This window comes from Mastomys coucha, unplaced genomic scaffold (assembly GCF_008632895.1).
Source record: "Mastomys coucha isolate ucsf_1 unplaced genomic scaffold, UCSF_Mcou_1 pScaffold22, whole genome shotgun sequence".
Classification (NCBI taxonomy): domain Eukaryota; kingdom Metazoa; phylum Chordata; class Mammalia; order Rodentia; family Muridae; genus Mastomys; species Mastomys coucha.
This window is the reverse complement of record NW_022196905.1, coordinates 234691605-234712052: the sequence shown is the minus strand read 5'-3', so window position 1 is coordinate 234712052 and position 20448 is coordinate 234691605. Positions and strand designations below refer to the sequence as shown.

At 40.8% G+C, this 20448-nt stretch overlaps 1 long non-coding RNA gene and 1 other non-coding gene across 2 annotated transcripts in view; both read left to right on the top strand.

Moving 5' to 3' along the window:
* Positions 1-20448, top strand: part of LOC116067972 — a 34426-nt gene that overhangs the window by 3501 nt on the left and 10477 nt on the right. The window contains exon 2 of the long non-coding RNA XR_004109378.1: positions 18972-19042. This is a non-coding gene — a long non-coding RNA (uncharacterized LOC116067972). The remainder of the gene's footprint in view (positions 1-18971; positions 19043-20448) is intronic.
* LOC116071817 lies at positions 7131-7264 on the top strand. Its single transcript, XR_004111180.1, has one exon. It is a non-coding gene; the product is annotated as a small nucleolar RNA SNORA17 (small nucleolar RNA).

Sequence of the window (20448 nt, the reverse complement as noted above, 5' to 3'; positions counted from 1 at the left end):
CCCTGCATCCCTGGGATGAAGCCTACCTGATCATGGTGGATGATCGTTTTGATGTGTTCTTTGATTCAAAACTATTGTAACCATACTTTTAGAGCTACTTTATTGGGTTCTTATATCTACTACCCTTCCAACCCTTATTCCTCCTTAATCCCTTCCAACCTCTTAGCATTAGGTAGGAGAGAAAGAAGGTTAAAGGGGAAAGGGTGCATAGATCACTTTAGCCTGCTTCCTGCTGATTAGGGGCTTCTAGTTCCTAGGGGCAAGTGCAATCTTCATTGTCAGGGTATCCTGAGCCAGCAATCCAGCAATCCATCAGTCAATAGCAAAAACATTGATACAACAACAGAGACCAGCAGCAGTGGGGCAGCAGTGGGGACAGCAGCTGCCACCATAGGCCCTCTTGGGGCTCTCACATTTATACCCTCTCAAGAGTTCTCAGAATGCCAAACGTAAACTAACTAGAGCTGGCAAAATGATTGCCCTCCTAGAGCAGTAGACAATGATAGCATCAATGACAGTCTGAAACAGCCCCATATCCCACACCTGGGATTAAAACTAAAACATAATCATATAACATAGCCAGGTTTTTAAAGAAACCAAAATTTTCACTATACTCTTCTATTACACTGTACCTCTAAAATGTCCTTCTAGATTTTTAAAATATTACTATATTGGGACCAGGGTTTCCAGTAAAATCTTTTGGAGTACACACCTAAAACATAAGCAAAGCACAGTGAATGCTAAGGCATAATACTAAGTAAGCCATTAAGCTAAATTAAGACCATGAAAGAGGTCATCAGGACACTAAGATCTATCTCAGCTCTTGAGTGATGAGTAAGGACAAAGGGATGTATCAAAATAAGGATTTCCTCCTAATTCCATACACCTCAGCTTATAGCTCAGAAATCAAGTCTGGCCTATGACTGAAGAATAGATGGCTATTTAAATCTACACAGCCATCATCATGGACAAGAGAGAAGATGGGTATAGAAAATGAACAAGGGCAAGCATTTTTCATGAGAGTAAAGCAATACAATTGAATATGTCCTTATCAACAGCCCTCATAATATATGCTGAGTATCCACAGTGCACAAAACAAAGCCTGAGCTGAGGGATGAATTGGCCCTAAATTCCTACCTCAATAGCTTTGGCAGGTTCTCTAAGAGTGAGGCAAGCATATGTGAAAGCAAGGAATGATGGCAGAGTTATTACTCTACACATGCCTTTCTACAAAAGATCTGGCATCGTGAAAACAAAGAATGAACAATCTGGATGTAGGATAACCAGGCAAACATTTCAAAAACCCCAAGCAGATGCTATTTTTATAGCAAAGTGGTCAAATTAATTTAATTCATTTGTGGGAGAGGTAAGGCACTTCGTTGATCACACAGTCACATTTGTTTGAAGAGCCTCTCAATTTAGAATCAGACTGTTCATTCAGTGTTCATTGTGTGGTAAAATACAAAGCTCAAAAAAAGAAGGCTCAATGAGAACTGAAGTCTAGGTTCAAGATAACTCTTTTTTTTTTTCAAGACAGGGTTTCTCTATGTAGCCTTGGCTAACCTAGAACTCACTCTGTAGACCAGGCTGGACTTGAACTCAGAAATCCACCTGCCTCTGCCTCCCAAGTGCTGGGATTAAAGGCATGGGCCACTACTTCCCAGCAAGATAATTCTTGGCTTGTAGAAAAATAAGAATCGATAACTAACCCTACCCCAAAAAAGAAAAACTACCAGTAACACAGTTGTTAAGAAACCAACTAACTGCAAAGCTTCTGTAAGGCAAAGGACACTGTCAATAGGACAAAATGGCAACCAATAGATTGGGAAAAGATCTTTACTAATCCTACATCCAATAGAGGGCTAATATCCAATATATACAAAGAACTCAAGAAGTTAGACTCCAGAGAATCAAAAATCCTATCAAAAATGGGGTAAAGAGCTAAACAAAGAATTCTCAACTGACGAATACTGAATGGCCAAGAAGAACCTAAAGAAATGTTCAACATCCTTAGTCATCAGGGAAATGCAAATCAAAACAACCCTGAGATTCGACCTCTCACCAATCAGAATGGTTAAGATCAAAAACTCAGGTGACAGCAGATGCTGGAAAGGATGTGGAGAAAGAGGAACACTCTCCATTTTTGGTGGGATTGCAAGCTGGTACAACCATTTTGGAAATCATTCTGACAGTACCTCAGAAAATTGGACACAGTACTACCTGAGGACCCAGCTATACCACTCCTGGGCATATACCCAAAAGATTCTCCAACATATAACAAGGACACATGCTCCACTCTGTTCATAGCAGCCTTATTTATAATAGCCAAAAGCTGGAAAGAACCCAGATGTCCTTCAACAGAGGAATGGATACAGAAAGTGTGGTACAATGGAGTACTCAGCCATTAAAAAGAATGGGAGTGGGTGGGTGGGTGGAGGAACACCCTCATGGAAGCAAGGGAAAGGGGAAGGGATGGGGGAGGATAGGGAAAGGGGATAACATTTGAAATCCAAATAATACCCAATAAAAAAAGATTTATAGGAGAAAAAAAAGAAACCAACTAACAAAACTAAAAGAGAGGGATCTGGAGAGATGGACCAGCAGTTAAGAGAACTTGTTCTTGCAGAGGAATGGGTTCAGATCCCATCATACACATAGTGGCTCATAACCATCATCAACTATAGTTCCAAGGAATACTAATGCCCTCTTCTGGCTTCTTCAGGCAATGGCATACGCAAATAGCACATGCAAGCAAATGCAAATGGCACATCACATGTGAAGTCAAACAATCATCAATATAAAATAAAAATAAATAAAAAATTAAAGGAAAACACAATACAGAGAGAACCCTTGTCCCTGAACTTGTTAGAAGTTCTTTCCTTGATTAAGCAAAGCTAAAGAATGAAAATATAAAAATGAATGAGGAAAAATAGAAAATACTTTTATTTGGAAAATACAGAACTCTATGGGGGTATAAAGATACAACTATATCATGATCTTATTGTGTTATCTTTCAGACAAGGTTGTTTTCACTTAAACTTTAAAATAAAAGATATACTATGTCAGGCACTTAATGTGTTCCAGGCATTTTACTAGATACTTATTGTCTCAGTCAGAGTTAATAATGCTGTGATGAAGCCCCACCACCAAAAGCAACTTGGGAAGGAAAGGGATTATTTGGCTTACGCTTCCACACTGTAGTCTAAAAGTCAGGCCAGGAACTCAAACAGGGCTGGAGGGATGTTGGTTGTTGGCTTACTCCTCTTAGCTTGATCAACCTGCTTTCTTATAGAATCCCAGATTACCAGCCCAGGGGTGGCACCCAAAATTGACTAGGTTCTCCCACATCAATCACTAATTAAGAAAATGCCCTAAAGGCTTACCCATTGCTTTATGAAGGCATGTTCTCAATTGAGGTTTCTTCCTCTCAAATGACTCTAGCTTTTATCAAATTGACACAGAATAGATTTTGTAGGTGGTCCAGGAGTGGGTGAGGATGGGAACAGGAGGGACAAGGTAGAAGAGGGAGGGCCTTGCATAAGGTAATTACAATGTATCTTGGGGATTCCCTGCCCCCCCAAAAAACAACACAGAACTTGTAAACTAAACAGAATGAGCCTTGAAAAGGCAGCTCCCTCCTGAACCCTCCTCTAGTTGCAAAATGTTGTTGGAGTAGCTACAGTGATGTTCCCTCCACTCTCATAGCCCACTTCGTGCTGTCTGGAGAGGCTCTCTATGCTTTTAAAAATAATATTGCTGTAATTTTAGTTTAACTATCTTTTAGGGGAGTTGTCAAAAAACCTAGATGTTTACAACTTTTAACTTAAAAAAAAAAAATACTCTCCAGCTGTGTTGATTCCAAGGGTTTTTTTTTTTTCTTTTTTCTTTCAGTGGATTATTTATTCCAGTTTACTCTTTTGTATCTAAATGGTGATGGGCCACATTGGTTAGACACACACACACACACACAAAATACACCACTTTTTCTCCTTGCTTTCTTTTTCAGCAAATCTCTTTGTGCTCCATTGATTATGTCCCCCCCCCCCAAAATCCGTATGCTGAAGTCCTAAGTCCCAATGTTATTGTATTAGAACATGGGGCCTTCAGCAGAGAGTGAAATACGGGACAGAACTTCATGAATAGGTTTGGTTCCCATGAAAGAGATTGTCTTCCTTCCCACTGTGGAAAGAGCGATCTGGGGTCAACGGCAGGCTTCCCTACCAGGCACTCAGTCCGCCAAGCTCTTGACCTTGGACTTCTCAGTGACCAGGACCGGGTGAACTAAATGTCTGTTTTTCTGAAGACACAAAACCTTTGGATTATCATTAAACAGCCAGAATGGAACTAATACTTAAGACTTAAGACTTAAGACTTGTTGTGTCTTATTTAGACACTTATGTAGACTGCCAGTGAATATCCATGGCTCTAAAAATAAAACCACCTAAGTTAAATTCTCAGCTCTACCACACATAGTAGTGCCATGGGCACATTGCTGAGCCCATGTGCTTTATCTTTCCTACTTGAAAAAAAAAAAAAGGATAATTATACTCTCTCCCTCATAAGTATCTGAGGAATGCAATAGGCTAACATTTATAAAGTGCTTTGGGAGACTCCTAGTACATACTACCTCCTTCATGTGTACTGACTATTGTAAGTCTTAGGTTCCAAAAGAACAGGAAATCTTGTCTATACTGCTCACTTCTGTAGCTTGGCACTGGCTGCATAGACTGGCATAATAATTAAGAGCTATAATGCACAAAAGTAAAGGGTACTACTGTCCAAGATAGGAAGACTGTTGGAGGTCATCTAGCCTAACAATTCTCTAGTGAATCCAGGCCAGAGGCTTTCACATCATCTAAGGACATGTCATAAATGCAAATTCTAAAGGACTGGAGTGTAGCTTATGGTTTGAGTCCTTCTCTAGCATATGCAAGGCCCTAGCTTCGATCCATGACCCTGAAAACAAATTAATGCTCAAGAACTCAATCAGAAAGTCTAGTCTACCGAGCCAACCAATTGCTGTCTTTTAAAATAGCTCCAGAAAGTGCCTCTGGTAGCTACAAAGTGCCTGCTGCATAATAAATACATAGTCTCAATCACTTATTTTCATAGTAACAAGATAGATGGTTGAAATTCTATTATTCCATAAAATTATAAATAAAATTTTAAAGATAAAGTATCACATTCTGATGCGACTGAACAAATAAGTCAGACTCAAAATTAGCAAGAGATACCCTTTAAGAGATCACAACAAATATATAACCTGGAAACTTGCAAGATCGGTCACCATAATATATGTGGCTGCAGAAAATGTTTATTAAGCATTTATTATTTACCAGGAATTAAACATGCATAATCTGATTGAACACTAGCATAATACTATAGGCTGACAATTGGAGGACATCCCTGTATAGATCCCAAGGACTTTGGATTATAAAAATCCAATCTGAACAATGCCACGAGTAGTTTTCCCGTAAGAATCTAAAACATGTTGGATTCTGTCTTTAGAACACAGAGAGTTAAGCTGTAGCTGAAATGTAGTTTTCAGTGTTGTAATAGGGAAATAAGAGAAGGTGGTCACGGTCACGTCAATCACAATTACAGCAGGATGTAGACACCAAACAACTTACATTGAGACATCCCTGCTGTGACTTGGGATCAGGCCTTTGCTGCCAATGAAGGTCACTTAATCACAAAGTTTAGCTAGACAACAAGTTGAGCTTCCACTGGTAGTACCTGCGCATCTTTCATTAAACTATGACACTCAAAAACACTTCTATTGTCTCTAAAATGTCTGTTACTATTTTGTTTTGTTGAGTTATAGGAGAGCTGTACCCTCGAGAAATATAAATCCATCAAGGAAGCGAGATGCCTCTCTAATGTGCCTCGGAGAACGGCTGAATATAATGACCATATGTGTAATTATTCATCCCCTAACATGCCCTACGTCCTCTGAGAAGTCACCTACTTAGATCATCAAGCTATAGCCCAAGGGCCAAATCTGGTACCTGCTTTTGCACAGCCCTTGAGCTAGACATGTTTTTTTTCTTTTTTACATTTTAGAATGAATTTAAAAGAGCAGGAGGAGAATGATAATTCAAGGCATCTGAAAATTACATGAGATCCAAAATATTAGTGCTCATAAATAAAGCAATTGGAACACAACCAAAGTCATTCATTTCTTTGATGGCCATAACTTCTGTCACATACAACGGATAAGTACTTCTCTCAGAATTAAGTGGCCCACAAACCTGCAAATGCTTCCCCTCCAGTCCTTTAAGATGAGTGTACAAAGATTACTTCCAATCCTCCTAGAAACCCTATGAGCACACTGTTTGCACAAAGGCATCTCAGGAAGGTAATTCTATTACTGAGGTGGTTCGAAAGAGATGCCCACAAAGCCCTTAACATTCATTCCACTCAGGACTAGGTCTATATCTCCTTTCCTGAATCTAGAAGTTAAAAGGATTGGTTGGTCTATCTTCTATCATTGTAACAAACTGCTGGGATGGGTAAAGAGAAGAGGGCTGTCTTAGTTCCAGTTGTAAAGCTTCCAGTCCATGATGTATCAATTGCATTGGGCCTGTGGCACAACTGTACATCCTATTAGGAGCACATGGCAGAGCAGACTCAAATACATCATGAGCTGGGGAACAAAGAAGACTGAGGGGAGAGAATCCCACTGCCCCCTTCAAGTACTTACTTCCAGTTACCTAAAAACTTACTACTGGGCCCGCCTGTTAAAGATGTCATCACGCCTCCCATAGTGCTACCCTGGAGACTAGGCATTGAACACACTGATTGGGCTTTGAGGGACACTCAGTACAATGTGGCATCGGGTGGACTGTACCAGGCTCTCTTGTCTACACAGTGAGTTCAAGAAGAGCCAGGAATATACAGAAAGTCATCATTTCAATAATCAAAATAAATAAGTAAATGAATATTAGTTAATGAAATAAAACACACGATAACAAAGCTCACTAAAACAGAAAAGGGAAGCTGAAAGGCAGTAGCAAAACGAGGTGCCAGGTGGCCAAGATACTCTCAAAAGGTAGAGGGTTACAACAATTTTAAATAGTACAGCCTATAACTTTGATTTCTACTAAAAACACTTCAAGCCTCCCTCCCCCCCACCCCCCGGAAGCATTGAATGATGGCTGCTGTGTCGCATGTCCGTCAGGAGGTGACAGAGAGGAGAGGGGCTATGTCTTTGCTCAGTGTTCTGACCTGTGAACATTTGAATGATTAGGGGGAGCCTATCATTCCCTGAAAAGGACAAGCCTGAGATGACCACCAGTCTGGTGCCATGCAGGCCTTGGGGGAGGGGGCAGATCATGCCTGAGATGATCCCTGCCAGTGCTATAATTCATGACTAGGGAATAGCACTCCTGAGACCATTCCTGAGATGACACTCGAACACTCAGAAACCCTGGACATCACTAAGAAGAGCAAGTAAGAGGTGGAAGAGAATGGAAGAGAAAGAGACACAGAAGGAGGTGGGCACAAGGATGTGGGCACCATGAAGAGAAGCAGAACTAAAAACTCGGGCGTAGTGAGGAACAGCCTGATGTGAGTAGCTAATGATGCCACCTGGGACTATGGTGGGGTCCTGGCCTGTGCTGCCACTGGGAGTCCAATCTGGGTCTGTGGCCCTGAAGCAACAGAGATCTGTTACCACCAAAGACCAAGCAGTGGCTCCTGGTTTGGACTGCTGCCTGGAGACATGTTGATGTATGGGGGCTGTGCAGAGAGCTGTTCCTACCCCGCACCTGAGCATCATGGGAGAGCTGGCCCTTGGGGCATGAGACCAAGAGAGCTGACCGCACCCCTAGCCAGCTGCAGCACAAGAGAGAGCAGGCCCTGCACCTCACCTAGGCAGTATAGTACACCTGGCCCTGGATATGGGGCTCGGGGGTGAGCCGGCCCCAAAGGCATAAGTATGGAAGAGCCAACTCTGCCTCCTGCCTGCTGAACAGTGGTACAGAGTGGGGAGAGACACCCTCCTCCCCTCCCTTGTTCGTCGATGTCTATGGTAGATGGGAGAGCAGTCCCTATCCTTCACCAGCTGCAGCAGCACTTGGGAAAGCAAGCCCTGCATCTTACCTGGGAAGCAGGGTAAAGCTGGTCCTGGTTCTGAGGTTGCCAGTGAGCCAGCTTCGAGGGCAGCCAGGCTGTCCATCTCAGATAATACTCTTGCCCATATCAAAGGCTTTGAATTGACCTACTCCAAGATCTACCCCTTGGATGAACTGCTGGAGTGTATTAAGTGTCCCGTCCTACAGAGCCAAAACTACAGGATCTCCATGACACAAAGCAACAGCATCCCAGAGACGTTCCAGTAGTGATAGAATAGCAGAAGTCAGAAGCCTCGAACCAGACCAATAAGGCACTGTAATGAATATTTGCAAGCAAAGAAGTGTGGACAAAGGATATACTGTGGGATGCACTATTGGTAATTACAGATTCCACAATAAGACTGGGGGGAATCTGCAAGGGTGGAAGATGGGCACAAGGAGATGGGGAAGGATAAATGGGATTGGGTGCATGATTTGAAATTCACAAAAAGCTAATAAAAATTAAAACATGAAATATAATTACAAAATGAAAATAGTTAGAAGACCTGTGTAGGGTGGGAACTCATAGCTGGTATAGTAGTGATCCCACCAAGTTGGATGAATACATTACAACATCTATCCCTACCCATGGTGGCCCTTCTAGTGACATTTTAAGCTTACAGCACTGGCTTCTCAACTTTGGCTACAATAAAAGTATTATGGTCATATTGTCTAAAATAGTCCCTAGTAAGGACTTTCCATTTATGTTCTCTTTCTGGTATCTCCTCAAGTTTTAGATCATATAAATTAACCAATTATTGTTTCTTAATAATTATGTTCATACTTTTCACTGTGAGATGGGTTTACATAAGCATTTTCTAGAAACTTTCTAGGTTGAAGACCTCACTGGGTTTTACTGGACAGGATACACAGCAGAGCTCACCAGCTCTTGAAAGTGAAGCCAGTGGAATCATTAGAGTATAAAATGCCACTGTCCTTGTATATCTTGATGGACTACAGCATAGATGTGAGAAGGTTGTTCATCTCCAAGCCACAGTACACTTTTTTCTGTCATTCATTCAATTACTCATCCATTCATTGTGGCGCCAGGTGAACCCCAGGGCCTTGCACACAGAACACAAGAACCTCACACTAATCTAGGTTCTCACCCTGTCTTTCTGTCTTCCCATCAGCTCTGGCTTCTTCCTACTTTCCCGAAACCCGCTTTCCATTTGCCCCATTCTCACCATTTATCAGTAGGGAAGCTCTGTATCGTTTGCATTTTGTGATGTCATCTTTCTTATTTGCCATAGTATATAACAGATTTAAGGAACTGATGAATGACAGCTCTAAGTTTTGGGAAACTTAGGATATAAATGGAATATAAAAATGGTACATAAAAAGCCATGTTCTTGAACATGAGCCGCCAGAGTGAGCAGAAATACTGGAACATTGAAAGACATGAAGTGTGGAGCAACCGTTGCAGAGGCAACCTGTGAAGCACTGACTTTTCATTCGGATGAGCACAGAGGAGAGCAGCTCTAGGCTACTGAAGGGCTGCCGTACAGGGCAGCAGGCCATCTTAGTTCACTCAATCCAAGATTCAGACAGGAAAATACATCTATCTTTCTACTGCCCTTTTAAATATGTAAGACAGAACAAAACGCATACAGCTTACTGAGCAAGAGATGCAGAAATAACCAAAAGAAAAAAATAGGAAGAAAAAAGCTGTCAATTCATGTCAAGCGAGCAATCACAAAAGTGCTCCTGGGTGAACTTTGTGTCTTTCTCCATTTTCTTTTTCTCCATGACTTGATATGTGAAGGGAGACACTCATCCATGAAGACACTTGACTACCGTCTGTTAAAACAGTCTATTTGTGACTACTCCCAACTGGGGAGGCTTTGCAACTTCTTACTGTAATGAATTGCTACAGTTAACTTACTTGGATCCTGTCACCCCATAGCCTCTCCTTGTGGGTGAGTAGAAACTTGGACTTCTTTGGTTTGGGCATCATGTTTTCAGCCACCTCAGATGTAATCAAATCCTTTTCACTATAGGGACTGACAAAGCATTCTTGAATAAAACAAGCTTACTTACTCTAAAAAGTGACTGTGACTAACCCAAGCAAGTCTCAGGAATGGTTGGGGTCAAGATTAAGACCTGGCAAGGACAACTCTGAAGGGCCCTTTATTCTCTGGAAAAGCTTACATGTTGTACAAACCACAACTGGGTGGGCTATGGCCATTTATATCGCAGAACTAAAGAAGCATTCCTAAGTGGTCAGGACTTTTATTTAAACTGGGTAAATATTTCCTGTATATGTCACCATGTACTGCACTGCTGTTGGAGTTTAGGGCAAGATAACATTTAAAAAAAAATCTTCAATTTTATCGGAAACAGAGTAGCGCATGCACAGAATGTAGCAGGAGCTAGCTGCAATTAGTCTTAATCTCAGAGGCAGTAAATTGGTGTAAGTTGAATTTCTACTACAATTATCACTTTTCCTCCAATGTCCATTTTTTATACTTGTTTCTTTGTTGCCCATCTCCCTCAAGGAAAATAAATGAATTTGAAGATTGTTTCAAATTAACACTGTCCTTTAGCTTATTTAAAATATAATGTTTGTGAGTATACACAAAGCTTTGAAAGAAATACAAAAATCTTGTGTGCACAAAATGATTTAAAACTAATTCCTCAATGCTGTCACTCCTCATCTACCCTGAAAAGCTTGATTCTTCCTGTATATATGCAGCATGTCCCATGGTAGACAAATCCATATAGATAGAAAGCAAACCATGGTATCCGGTGTCTAGAGAAAGTAGCAAATGGCGTGTGGCTTTGTAGTGGCTCAGAAAATGTTTCTGGGAGATGATATGTTTTGGAAAATTGTCTGGTAGTAGGAGTTCCTCATTGTGAATGGACCAAAAGTCAACAAAGGGTACACTTTGAAATGGTTAGAAAGATGAATGTTTTATTATTTTTAGTGTGTGTGTGTGTGTGTGTGTGTGTGTGTGTGTGTGTGTGTGTGTGTATTAATGTTGGGGGTCACCCTCACAGAAGCCAGAGGAAGGCAATGGGCTTCTAGGATCAATGTTGCTTTTGGTCACAAAAACAGTTGTAACCAACCCACCATAAGTGCTGGGAATCCAACTCAGGTCCTGCACAAAAGCAGCAAATACCCTTAACCACTGACCCATCTTGCCAGTTCTTTGCACTGGAGAATTTTATGCGTGTAACATTTATATTAAATAAAAATAAAACATATTTTGCCTGCAGAAATTATTTTAAAACTCAACTTTAAAGCCTCAGGATAATCATCTAAAATCCAACACATTCTGGAAGTTTCTAATGTTTCCTGCTATAGCCATAAGAAAATGAAAGCAGAGGATAGCAAATAGCTGTCACTTAGGTCAGAAAGGCTAACCTCTTCCACAGGGTTCCCTGAGCCCTGAGAGAAGGGATTTGATACAAACATACCATGTATGGCTGAAGGCCCCGGGGTCTCTCACTTTCTGCATATTGTCTGGCTATGGGGGAGTCTCTGTATATGTTCCCATCTGCGGCAGGAGGAAGCTTCTCTGATAATGGACTAACAAGGCACTTGCAGAGACTGGGGCAACATGTAGCGAGCCTGCACAGGTCCGCACCAGTAGGGTGCTAGAGGTAAAAAGAAAAGTAGACAGATGCCCCATTACCCCCATCCAGAGAAGCTATCTCCAATTGATAACCACTTGTAAATTAAAATTCAGTTTTCTCCAAGGGAATCTCCCTAGGGAAACAAACTACTCTTAAAGATAGGCCACATGCCAGCAGAAAATGAACTCAATAGCATCTTTGATTGTTCTTTGTCTTATACATCGTGTCAGGGTCTTTTCTTTTTTCTTTCTTCTTCTTCTTTTGATTTTATTCTTTTTTATTACTTTCCTTCTTTTTATCCTGATGGTCATAAATATTATGGCTTCTGGTTTTATGTTTTTTAGGATTCTTGAGTGCATAAATGAGTGGGTCTCTAGGTCTAATCTATTTCTTGTGCCTCTTCATGGGCCATTTTCTTTCTGTTTACTTTTCTTGACCTATTCTAATGTATTAGTTTTCTATTTTACCTTATTTTATTTTATTTTATTGTTATCCCTTGGGAGCTATTTGTTTTCTAATGAGAAACAGAAAGGGGCAGAGCCAGATGTAAGAAGAGGTGGTGAAGAACTGAGGGGAGGAAAAGAAAATTATAAGCAGAATATATTCTATTTTCTTTGTTGTTGTTGTTGTTGTTGTTGTTGGCCAACAAGGTACCATGGAGATCCCTAAACAACCCAGGCTGATTCTAGGACAGAGGTCGCTCTCTGAAAACTGACAGCAGTGTCCCATTGCTGAGGGCAACTTCTACAGAGCTCATTGAACACAAAAGTTGATCTGGAACAAGCTTGGAACATCCACCCCTACATTTTGGTCTCTTTGAAGCTAAGAGGTACTCTACAGGCTGTGGAGAGAAACCTGAACAACAACCCAGCTACAAAAAAAAAAATCGAAAACAAAAACAAAAACAAAACCTACCTCCATCATCTACAACCTGTCCTGCCTGCAAAATGTGCTGGGGCAATGACAGATGATGGCTCAGACCTTCTAGGAGAGGCCAACCAATGTTTGGTTTTATTTGAGACCCATGCCACAAAAGAGAGCCCATACCCCACACTGCCTGTGTGGCCAAGAACCAGAGCCTGGATAGCTCAGAGACCTAGGGTAGAACCAAAAACAAACAAAACAAAAAAAGCAAGAAAAAGGAATCAGTGAAATGATTTCTTACGATATTCTGCTACACTCTTAGATAGGTGCCTTGTCAAGTTGTCAACAGAGTGGCCTCCTCCTGCAGCAGATGGGAGCAGGCACAAATGAGAGAAGACTCCATTCCGCTCTCCTAAAATGCATCGCAATCAATTTCTCTTCTCTCAATCCCTCCCAGCTCCTTCTATACATCTCCCCTCGCCTGCAGATCCACTGCCTCTCCATTTCCTCTTCAGAAAGAAGCACAGCTCCAAGAGACAATACCCAAACATGACAAAACAAGATACAATAAGACAAGGCAAAGCATTCATATCTAGGCTGGACAAGACAACCCAATAGAAGCAAAAAAGTATCAAGAGCAGACAAATGAGTCAGGGACACCCTGTTTCCACTGTTAGGAGTGCCACAAAACCACCAGGCTAACAGCCATAACATATACACAGAAGACCTGGTGCAGACTCATGCAGGCCCTGGGCTTGCTGCCTCGGTTTCTGGGAGGCCAAGTGAGCCCTACTTAGTTGACTCAATCCATAAAACATGGTCCACCATGTTTTCCTGGTGTTCCCCATCCCCTCTAATTCCTATCATCTTTCCTCCTCCTCTTCCTCAGAGCACACTGATCTCCAAGGGGAAGGACTCAATGGAGACCTCCCACTTAGACTATCTCTCCACAGAATGTCTGTCTGTGAGTCTTTGCACCTGCTCCCATCTGCTGCCAGCAGAAGCCTCTCTGATGACAAATGGATAAGGTACTAATCTGTGAGTATAACAGAATACCATTAGGAATCGTTTCATTGAGAGAGAGTGTGTGTGTGTGTGTGTGTGTGTGTGTGTGTGTGTGTGTGTGTGTGATTGTTGTGTTTGGTTCTACCCTAGATCTCTGGGTTATCCAGTTTCTAGTACCTAATTTTCAATAAAATAAAACTTGATATATTTTAATTATTTTTCAAAAAGAGATGGTAGTGCATCTTCCAAACAAAAGTCACAATAAATACCCTAGACCACTTTTACTCAAAACTGTTTTTAAAAGACTTAATTTTTTCATAATAGAAAATGAAAATATTTTAGGGAAATTCATTTTAGAAACTACAATAATAACAGTTTAAATGCATGAGTAATTATAAAAGCCAAGAAAATAATCACTATTTATTTACAGCAACAAATTGTTACTTGTGAAGTTTTATTGTTTGAGAGTTTCATACATTTATATAATGAGGTTCATTCATTTCAACCCCAAGTCTCCTCCCTTCCTCCCCCAACTTAATAAGCCCCTCCCTCCTTTCTGTCTTTCCCAGCTGTGACTCTTGCATGCTACAAGAAGATAATTTTTCAATTGTCATCATTTATTCATTTCAAATTATCATGATTTTCTCATGGCTGCCGCAGTGTTCATGCCAATTTTCCCACCCTGGCTGCATTGTTCCACACACAGTATTTCAACTCCTAAAAGCAGGTTGCAAGATTCTCCCTCGTCTCCATGGAAGACAGACAAGACCATGGCTGCAAGAGAGAGAAAGTGAGCCCAAAAAAAGATCAAGCATAGACATTCTGTTGGAGATAATGACATCCGAAGTTTAAAATCTTGAGTTCATTGGCTAAAGGGGATCCGTTTAGTGTTCTCTGCCATTGCACATTTGCTCATGAGTCTGGGCTGTATGTAGCAAGTACCGTGGGTCCAGGAAGAAGGTGAAGGTGATAGACTTGAGGTCTTACCCACAGATTTGGACCCAACTCCCAAGAAATATGGTGAGTTGCTTTAAATTATTCTTAGAATTAGCTTATTCATTTGTAAGTAAAAATATTAATAGCAATTATTTCACAAAAGTGTCATAATCCATAAGCAAATTTATTAGCATGAGAGAGAGTTTATATAAAAGTCTGAACACTACCATCAGGAAGCTGAACACATTCTGTCCTTGTTGATCTATGAACCTGGGCCAAGGACATGTTATAATGCTTGAGTTTTATATTTAGTATTTATCCCATTGAGTATCTGACAACAGCCATTCCAATGCTTAAATTTCTTTTTTTTTTTTTTTTTTTTTTTTTTTTTTTTTTTTTTTTTTTTTTTTTGGTTTTTCGAGACAGGGTTTCTCTGTATAGCCCTGGCTGTCCTGGAACTCACTCTGTAGACCAGGCTGGCCTCAAACTCAGAAATCCACCTGCCTCTGCCTCCCAAGTGCTGGAATTAAAGGTGTGCGCCACCACCGCCCGGCGTTAAATTTCTAATTAACGAATTTATAGCCCCTGTCTTAGTATTTTTAACTTACTTGGAAGGTTTTATATGTATCCCTTTTTATGTCTTATGGTACCATTCCTTGTCCATTTCTGCAACCCTGTCATAGCCTACTCTTTGCCTTTAGACAGATTTCAGCTTCTCTCGATCCTCTCGTTACAATTCCAAATCATATTAATGAGCCAAACATTAGTCAACTGAAAAACTGAAGAGGACAATCCTTCCGCTTCCATTTATCTTTGATAAAAGATAATAAGTTGATTCGCAATCCGTGGCTCAGGGATGGATGTGGAGCGTGTGTTCCCAGCAGGCGGGGCAGATGCCTTCTGTGTAGCAGCTGTCTCTTTGTACTCTAACTTCAAGCACAGTATTGTGCTAAAACAGCAAGTAAAGTCATAAAAATGGGACAATTCTATTTCCCCCACTGTGAGCTTGGACATAGGAATAGAAAAAAAAATAAAGAAAAAAATCAGATTTTTTTTTCATCAGTGAAATGAAGAAACTGCCCCCAAAACAGCTGGGGTAGAGGGAAGGTCTGGAAGATGATCTTTCTATTTCTTCTTTGCTAAAGAGCGACCCTAATTACATCTGGCTTGCCTTCTGATCTATTGCCAATAGCATCTGATTCTCTGAAATGAAGGCAAAGAGGTGCTGACAGCTGTGCCCAGCATGGACACTTCCGAACTGCAGCAGACACCGTAGCCCAAGGTAGAGAGCAATGTCGCACCTAATGAGACCCAACAAAACAACTTGTGCCTATCAGCGTAGTCGAGGGAGGCAGGGGGTGGAGCATTTGGGAGAATCATAACCCTACCGTACAGTACTTTGCTCCAAAGCATCACATATTGTACTAAGTTACTGGATCCAGGAAAAGATCACATCATCCTTCATGCTATCATATGGAAAGAAACATTTTTACATACTCACGCTGTCAGGCTATTTCACATTATAACATCCTAATGAGCTTCACACTAACTTTTTTAGCTAAAATTCTTTAATTGACAGAAATCTTATCAAATTAACTTATAAGTAGAAAAGAAATGTATAGAGTGTGGTCATTAACCTAGAGGTCACTGAAGTCACTCCTGTGAAACTTAACTACGTCGTGCCTGGACAGAACCTTTCTCCCAAAAAGAGGAGTTGATTAAAAGAGAAAGAAAGTCTTGTGCTTTCTCCCTAGTTGATTTTCTCCACTTGATTTTGTGAGAAATTATGGTTTCTCCTGTGGACTCTCAAGATCTTTCCATCCTTTTGCTAACCACACGACAAAGATCTTAACAGAGAGAAACACAGTGGAGAGAGAAATGACAGGGGGGTAATAAGTGAGGAAACAAGGAACACAAAACTGTATCGATCTACAAAGATACCCAAACTTGTACTGTAGAATAAACCAGCCACAGGTGACTCCTACTAACTATAAAAACCCAGTCATCTCCCCAGCTGGTGCTTAGTGGCCAGCCATGTCCTAGGAGTGCCTAGGAGGACTGAGAAACATTGATCCAGAAGTTCCGCTCTCTCCCACAAGCTCTATTGGACAGCATCAACACAAGTTCATTTTTTTTCTTTTTCTTTTCCTTATCTTTTTTTTTTGTTTATATTTTTTTTGGTTTTTGTTTTTGTTTTTTGTTTGTTTTTCAAGACAAGGTTTCTCTGTGTAGCCCTAGCTGTTCTGGAACTCACTCTGTTGACCAGGCTGGCCTCGAACTCAGAAATCTGCCTGCCTCTGCCCCCAAGTGCTGAGATTAAAGGCATGTGCCACCACTGCCTGGCAACACAAGTTACTTTTAAGCTTTAATTTTGCAGGCAAAATAATGAGCTATATTGTCCAAACCTGGAGAAACAGAATTGAAAAGGAAAAGCAGAATATGACTCCCTCTGACTGGGGATACACTGTATCCATAGAATCCTATGGCCAAAATAGTTTTTAGCATTCTGTCATGCTAAAAAGAAGTGGCATGTAAGATGAGACCAGGAAAATGATATCATGAGATGTGGAATGTGAAGCTGGGTGACATGTATAGTTCATGTTTAGTCTTAAACTTGAGACCAGAGATGTGCTCCTCAATATTACAGATTCCCACCTGCCTGGATGTCACAGCTATCATTGTCAGTTTTCACTTGAACAAGAATAAAGTTTACTCTGAATTTTGTAATTGACTTGATTTCTCCACCACTTTAATATGCTCAGGTCATATGCTAGAATGCACAAATTAAAATTTTGTTATGAATTAGATGCCACATGGTGCATTTTCTCTTAATTTTATTAGATGAGCAAATGCACCCAAATAGAGCTATTTGAGTAGGCTGAGAGGTCACAAAAATAAGTAGCTGTGACTTCAATGTAGAAATGTTAAAACTATTTCTAACCCTAGATATAGTGTAAACTGTGAGACCAGATGCCACTACATGTCTATAATCTGAAAGTTTTGTAAATTGGAAACTCTTTGTGTTCTGAAATAAAATTCTCTTTCTCTCACCTCCCATATAGATCAGTACACTGATACGATATCAGAAACTTCTATAATTCATGATAAAGTAACTGAAATTGAGGATGAAAGTCAGTATGGGAGAGGGAATCTTTATGGAACGTGTGGAAGCATTCACCTGCCAATAAAAAAAAAAGCCTATAACCAATGAGCTAAGGCAGAATTAGATAGTGGGACATCAGCAAGGAGTGGGGAATTCTGAGAAAGAGACAAGAGAGGGAGATTCATCCTAGAATGCTGAGGAGATAGACCTATGAAACTGGAGTAGAGTTAACTAGTCACATGGCAGACATACTAGAATAAACAGGTTATACATATAACAAGATAGTTAAGGGACAAGCCAAAGCTTATGCACTGAGTATTTATTAATAAATAACTAGTGTCAGAGTTGTCATTTTGGAGAATAAAGTGGCCAGGTAGAAAAGCTCATGGCTATACAATATTTTCTCTATTTTTGCAATCATACAGTGACTTAGGAAAGAAAACATGATTTTTAACTCAAAGAGGCTAAAGACATGTTCCAATGTCCTTGACAGATATTTTTAAATATCAGATTTCAAATGTATTTATTATTTCCACAGTAATATATATTCACTAGAGATAATTAGAAAATAAAAGGGAAAATAGAATAAGGATCAATATTCTAATATAATTATACAACTTAGATAGAATGTTATTGGCATTTTGATATATAGCCTTTGTTACTTGTTGCTTAAGTAAATATTATCCAGCATTTATGTTTACAGTTATTTCCCAATGCCATCAACAGAAAACCTCTGTTAATATCATTTGCAGTTACACAATTTTAAGTGCTATTTTAAATATAACTTTTTAAAAATTCTGCCTCTTCATAAATACAAAGTAACGATACTTCACAGAGTACAATTTTCTGCAAGGTTTTGGTACTCAGTAGCTCCTTGAATTGTAGGCTTAACTGTTTCCTGTCTGTGAAATCTTAGGAAGCTACTGCACTTTTCTGCCTGCCCTTCAGATTCCTGTTGGCAATCTTGAATTCATGTTTCCCCTAAGAATAAGAAAAGAGGACAGGACATGGCATAAAACAGTGAGTGCCCCTTGCCATCATAATTAATGGCACTGCACTAAGAGATTCGTATATGAAGAAACCAATGGCCAGCAACAGGACAGGGGGTGGGGAGTTGGAGCACGAATCAACCACCACTAGTGTCACCATCACTATCACCAAGGATTACATGGAAGGGACAGAACATTTGAGAGAAGAGCCTGCGACAGATATAGGAGGAAACAGGCACTACTTCAATGATGCATTAAAGGTTGTGAGTCTCAGAACCCATCCCTAGCAAGCATCTAGCATTCCCTACCTCTTTGGCCTACTTCATTACTGGGAAGTGCTCTCTTTCTTAACAAACTCTGATTCAAGCACTATATTTGCAGGAGCTGTTCCAATTCCCTGGTCTGGGACAGGAGATGCTGGAAATCCCATCAGGTGAACAGACATCGAGAAAGTAAGATTTGTGTCAAAACTCTTTAAAACGTTATCTCAAAGAAGCCCTTACTTTCTTCCTCTTGCTCTCCTTCCCTCTCTCCCTTCCTCCCTTACATCTTCCTTTCTCTTTCTCCTCTCACTTTCCCCCAAAGCACATAGAGTCCATGGACCCAGCTGCAGGAATTTCATGCTAATGTAACAGGAGCCAGAGTACAGAACAGAGCAACTTGTGAGTCAAAGAATGCTCTCATTTCTCCATAATGCTCACCCATCTCATCAGCCCATCCATTTCTTCCTTCCTGCCCCTTCACTTTCCTCTCAGCATTTAAAACCCTTATATTATACCCCTGTGGTAGCAATGACAGTAGCCTAGCATCGCTAAGTCCCACTCATTTCAATTTCTTTCGTGGATTAGCATAAGGCTAGGGTAAGTAAACAGACCCTCATCCTCAGCTTGTCACCAATGGCATCCAGATTCACAAGACAGTCACAAAGTGCACCCCCTGACATTATAGTGTCTATCTGTCTAGCAATATGTAAATGGACATCAGTAATCAATAGCAAAATGAGCACAGGGCTAGACCACTGGAAACATGCATGTCATCAGTAATTGAGCATGTGCACATGCAAAATCTATGCTGGTCAAAAAGAGCTTCAGCCACATGGAGGATGCCAACCAAAGATAACTGCAGGCAGGTATGTGGAGAATTCAGACTAAAGATGGCAGGAATCACATAGACAACCAAGATGTTGCTGTGCAAGGGGACAGCCATAATGGCACTGGTGAGATGTTGATGGCCACTTGACACTCCATTTGCATAGTGTATGCAGCCAACTAGGCCCTCCAAGCGCCACCAGATGCCAAACTTTCTCGTGCTAACAACACTTTACTCATCAACTCCATCCTCCTCTTCCCTTTGTTCATCTCTCTTCACATTCCCCAAGGCACAGAGAGATATGGCAGGTTCAAGCACAGAGACAGCATGCTTGGGCGTGGGAACAAAGATACTAGCTGTGGTAGTTCCCAAAGAGTTGCAACACCCAGCAAGGTGCCATAGAGCTCACATTCAACCTTCAGAAACAACGCCTGACAGAGATGAGACCCAGTGGCCCCAATGAACCTATAGACATAAGACCAAGAGTAAATGAGCACAGACATAATCTAAGGTTGGTTGGTGCTGTCTAGGTGCTTGGACACACAGCTGGGAGTATAGGGCACACATTAGCCAAGGGCACAGGTTCTCACTCTTCTAATAACTGACTTTGTTAAACACTCCTCTATCACTGTGGCATGTTGCTATGCTTTGATTATACCTGCTTTGTTATATCCTACATAGTTCCAGTCTTTCCTATCCCTGAGGATATGGATTTAGTCCCTCAGATAGTAAGGCATTTCCTTCAGCATGAGGTCCAAACAGGAAGTGG